The sequence below is a fragment of the Cetorhinus maximus genome, unplaced genomic scaffold (assembly GCF_964194155.1).
Source record: "Cetorhinus maximus unplaced genomic scaffold, sCetMax3.hap1.1 HAP1_SCAFFOLD_1451, whole genome shotgun sequence".
NCBI lineage: Eukaryota > Metazoa > Chordata > Chondrichthyes > Lamniformes > Cetorhinidae > Cetorhinus > Cetorhinus maximus.
In genome coordinates, this window is record NW_027597392.1 from 77,501 (window position 1) to 83,100 (window position 5,600).

Sequence of the window (5,600 nt, forward strand, 5' to 3'; positions counted from 1 at the left end):
TCCGCCAGAGACTAAGTCCAATTGGTTAACCATTTCTCGTGAAAACACTTTGTCTCTCCGCCAGAGACTAAGTCCAATTGGTTAACCATTTCTCTGGAAAACACTTTGCCTCTCTGCCAGAGACTAAGTCCAATTGGTTAACCATTTCTCAGGAAAACACTTTGCCTCTCTGCCAGAGACTAAGTCCCATTGGTTAACCATTTCTCGTGAAAACACTTTGTCTCTCCGCCAGAGACTAAGTCCAATTGGTTAATCATTTCTCAAGGCCACAATTTGCCTGCCGTTCAGAGACCAAGTCCAATTGGTTACCCATTTCTCTTGAAAACACTTTGCCTCTCTGCCAGAGACTAAGTCCAATTGGTTAACCATTTCTCTTGAAAACACTTTGCCTCTCTGCCAGAGACCAAGTCCAATTGGTTAACCATTTCTCGTGAAAACACTTTGCCTCTCTGCCAGAGACTAAGTCCAATTGGTTATCCATTTCTCTTGAAAAAACTTTGTCTCTCCGCCAGAGACGAAGTCCAATTGGTTAACCATTTCTCTTGAAAACACTTTGCCTCTCTGCCAGAGACTAAGTCCAATTGGTTAACCATTTCTCGTGAAAACACTTTGCCTCTCTGCCAGAGACTAAGTCCAATTGGTTAATCATTTCTCTTGAAAACACTTTGCCTCTCTGCCAGAGACTAAGTCCAATTGGTTAACCATTTCTCGTGAGAACACTTTGCCTCTCTGCCAGAGACTAAGTCCAATTGGTTCACCATTTCTCTTGAAAACACTTTGTCTCTCCGCCAGAGACTAAGTCCAATTGGTTAACCATTTCTCTTGAAAACACTTTGCCTCTCTGCCAGAGACTAAGTCCAATTGGTTAACCATTTCTCGTGAAAACACTTTGCCTCTCTGCCAGAGACTAAGTCCAATTGGTTAACCATTTCTCAGTGGCACACCGAGGGCAATCTGTAACGTCTCGCGGGCCCGGGGGCCCCTTTGCACGGCCTGCCAATGCAATCCGAGGCGCACTGTCCTTCGTTTGGTTAACCATTTCTCAGGGGCACACCGAGGGCACCCTGCATTGTCTCGCGGGCCCGGAGGCCACTTTGCACGGCCTGCCAATGCAATCCGAGGTGCTTCGCCCTTGGCCGCCTTCCCGGCCGGCTTCGGGACGTTTCGGGGGCTCTCACCGGGGCAAATCCGGTCCCCCGGGCGATTAGGAGGCCTCCCCGGGCAGGCCCGGGCTTCAGGCCGCCGCTTTTCCATCCCGGCCGAAAGAGGCGAAAAATGCCGAAAATGGCCAAAAATGGCCGCCGGCAGGGCCTGTCGGTCGGTTTGGCGGCAGCCTGGGTCGGTCCCTGCAGACCTGGAGGCTCGAGAAGGTTTTTGGCGATGTCGACCGATTCTCGATTTGCCACCTCCTACTATTCTGCAGGTACCCCGCCAACCTCCCCTGCCAACAATTCCAACCGTAAGGTCGGGCGGTAGTCCTACCGTCCAGGAGGCCCCAAAGCCCGCAAAACGCCATTTTGCCCTTTCCTCATCGGGACTTCCGAGGGGAACTCATTAACCAGCTCCAGGAGTGGCATGCCAGAAAATGCAACTTGACCCGTCGCCGGGCAGATTCGCTACTCTCTGCGGGAATACCCCCACCGGGTGCCGGGTAAAGGCCTCGGATCTGACCTCATGGACTTCCGTCTGTGCACGGATTTTGCTCTCGCGGGCCCAAGAGCCACTTTGCCCGGCCTGCCAATGCAACCCGAGGTCCATTGTCCTCATTGGTTAATTATTTCTCGAGAAAACACTTTGCCTCTCCGCCAGAGACTAAGTCCAATTGGTTAACCATTTCTCAAGGCCACAATTTGCCTGCCGTTCAGAGACTAAGTCCAATTGGTTAACCATTTCTCGTGCAAACACTTTGCCTCTCTGCCAGAGACTAAGTCCAATTGGTTAACCATTTCTCGTGAAAACACTTTGTCTCTCTGCCAGAGACTAAGTCCAATTGGTTAACCATTTCTCAGGGGCTCACCGAGGGCAATCTGTAACGTCTCGCGGGCCCGGGGGCCCCTTTGCACGGCCTGCCAATGCAATCCGAGGCGCACTGTCCTTCGTTTGGTTAACCATTTCTCAGGGGCACACCGAGGGCACCCTGCATTGTCTCGCGGGCCCGGAGGCCACTTTGCACGGCCTGCCAACGCAATGCGAGGTGCTTCGCCCTTGGCCGCCTTCCCGGCCGGCTTCGGGACGTTTCCGGGGCTCTCACCGGGGCAAATCCGGTCCCCCGGGCGATTAGGAGGCCTCCCCGGGCAGGCCCGGGCTTCAGGCCGCCGCTTTTCCATCCCGGCCGAAAGAGGCGAAAAATGCCGAAAATGGCCAAAAATGGCCGCCGGCAGGGCCTGTCGGTCGGTTTGGCGGCAGCCTGGGTCGGTCCCTGCAGACCTGGAGGCTCGAGACGGTTTTTGGCGATGTCGACCGATTCTCGATTTGCCACCTCCTACTATTCTGCAGGTACCCCGCCAACCTCCCCTGCCGACAATTCCAACCGTAAGGTCGGGCGGTAGTCCTACCGACGAAGAGGCCCCAAAGCCCGCAAAACGCCATTTTGCCCTTTCCTCATCGGGACTTCCGAGGGGAACTCATGAACCAGCTCCAGGAGTGGCATGCCAGAAATTGCAACTTGACCCGTCGCCGGGCAGATTCGCTACTCTCTGCGGGAATACCCCCACCGGGTGCCGGGTAAAGGCCTCGGATCTGACCTCATGGACTTCCGTCTGTGCACGGATTTTGCTCTCGCGGGCCCAAGAGCCACTTTGCCCGGCCTGCCAATGCAACCCGAGGTCCATTGTCCTCATTGGTTAATTATTTCTCGAGAAAACACTTTGCCTCTCCGCCAGAGACTAAGTCCAATTGGTTAACCATTTCTCAAGGCCACAATTTGCCTGCCGTTCAGAGACTAAGTCCAATTGGTTAACCATTTCTCGTGAAAACACTTTGCCTCTCTGCCAGAGACTAAGTCCAATTGGTTAACCATTTCTCGTGAAAACACTTTGTCTCTCTGCCAGAGACGAAGTCCAATTGGTTAACCATTTCTCAGGGGCTCACCGAGGGCAATCTGTAACGTCTCGCGGGCCCGGGGGCCCCTTTGCACGGCCTGCCAATGCAATCCGAGGCGCACTGTCCTTCGTTTGGTTAACCATTTCTCAGGGGCACACCGAGGGCACCCTGCATTGTCTCGCGGGCCCGGAGGCCACTTTGCACGGCCTGCCAACGCAATGCGAGGTGCTTCGCCCTTGGCCGCCTTCCCGGCCGGCTTCGGGACGTTTCGGGGGCTCTCACCGGGGCAAATCCGGTCCCCCGGGCGATTAGGAGGCCTCCCCGGGCAGGCCCGGGCTTCAGGCCGCCGCTTTTCCATCCCGGCCGAAAGAGGCGAAAAATGCCGAAAATGGCCAAAAATGGCCGCCGGCAGGGCCTCTCGGTCGGTTTGGCGGCAGCCTGGGTCGGTCCCTGCAGACCTGGAGGCTCGAGAAGGTTTTTGGCGATGTCGACCGATTCTCGATTTGCCACCTCCTACTATTCTGCAGGTACCCCGCCAACCTCCCCTGCCGACAATTCCAACCGTAAGGTCGGGCGGTAGTCCTACCGACGAAGAGGCCCCAAAGCCCGCAAAACGCCATTTGCCCTTTCCTCATCGGGACTTCCGCGGGGAACTCATTAACCAGCTCCATGAGTGGCATGCCAGAAATTGCAACTTGACCCGTCGCCGGGCAGATTCGCTACTCTCTGCGGGAATACCCCCACCGGGTGCCGGGTAAAGGCCTCGGATCTGACCTCATGGACTTCCGTCTGTGCACGGATTTTGCTCTCGCGGGCCCAAGAGCCTCATTGCCCGGCCTGCCAATGCAACCCGAGGTCCATTGGCCTCATTGGTTAATTATTTCTCGAGAAAACACTTTGCCTCTCCGCCAGAGACTAAGTCCAATTGGTTAATCATTTCTCAAGGCCACAATTTGCCTGCCGTTCAGAGACTAAGTCCAATTGGTTAACCATTTCTCTTGAAAAAACTTTGCCTCTCTGCCAGAGACTAAGTCCAATTGGTTAACCATTTCTCTTGAAAACACTTTGCCTCTCTGCCAGAGACTAAGTCCAATTGGTTAACCATTTCTCGTGAAAACACTTTGCCTCTCTGCCAGAGACTAAGTCCAATTGGTTATCCATTTCTCTGGAAAACACTTTGTCTCTCCGCCAGAGACTAAGTCCAATTGGTTAACCATTTCTCTTGAAAACACTTTGCCTCTCTGCCAGAGACTAAGTCCAATTGGTTAACCATTTCTCGTGAAAACACTTTGTCTCTCTGCCAGAGACTAAGTCCAATTGGTTAACCATTTCTCAGGGGCTCACCGAGGGCAATCTGTAACGTCTCGCGGGCCCGGGGGCCCCTTTGCACGGCCTGCCAATGCAATCCGAGCCGCACTGTCCTTCGTTTGGTTAACCATTTCTCAGGGGCACACCGAGGGCACCCTGCATTGTCTCGCGGGCCCGGAGGCCACTTTGCACGGCCTGCCAACGCAATGCGAGGTGCTTCGCCCTTGGCCGCCTTCCCGGCCGGCTTCGGGACGTTTCGGGGGCTCTCACCGGGGCAAATCCGGTCCCCCGGGCGATTAGGAGGCCTCCCCGGGCAGGCCCGGGCTTCAGGCCGCCGCTTTTCCATCCCGGCCGAAAGAGGCGAAAAATGCCGAAAATGGCCAAAAATGGCCGCCGGCAGGGCCTCTCGGTCGGTTTGGCGGCAGCCTGGGTCGGTCCCTGCAGACCTGGAGGCTCGAGAAGGTTTTTGGCGATGTCGACCGATTCTCGATTTGCCACCTCCTACTATTCTGCAGGTACCCCGCCAACCTCCCCTGCCGACAATTCCAACCGTAAGGTCGGGCGGTAGTCCTACCGACGAAGAGGCCCCAAAGCCCGCAAAACGCCATTTTGCCCTTTCCTCATCGGGACTTCCGCGGGGAACTCATTAACCAGCTCCATGAGTGGCATGCCAGAAATTGCAACTTGACCCGTCGCCGGGCAGATTCGCTACTCTCTGCGGGAATACCCCCACCGGGTGCCGGGTAAAGGCCTCGGATCTGACCTCATGGACTTCCGTCCTCGCACGGATTTTGCTCTCGCGGGCCCAAGAGCCTCATTGCCCGGCCTGCCAATGCAACCCGAGGTCCATTGGCCTCATTGGTTAATTATTTCTCGAGAAAACACTTTGCCTCTCCGCCAGAGACTAAGTCCAATTGGTTAATCATTTCTCAAGGCCACAATTTGCCTGCCGTTCAGAGACCAAGTCCAATTGGTTATCCATTTCTCTTGAAAACACTTTGTCTCTCCGCCAGAGACTAAGTCCAATTGGTTAACCATTTCTCTGGAAAACACTTTGCCTCTCTGCCAGAGACTAAGTCCAATTGGTTAACCATTTCTCTTGAAAACACTTTGCCTCTCTGCCAGAGACTAAGTCCAATTGGTTAACCATTTCTCTTGAAAACACTTTGTCTCTCCGCCAGAGACTAAGTCCAATTGGTTAATCATTTCTCTTGAAAACACTTTGCCTCTCCGCCAGAGACTAAGTCCAA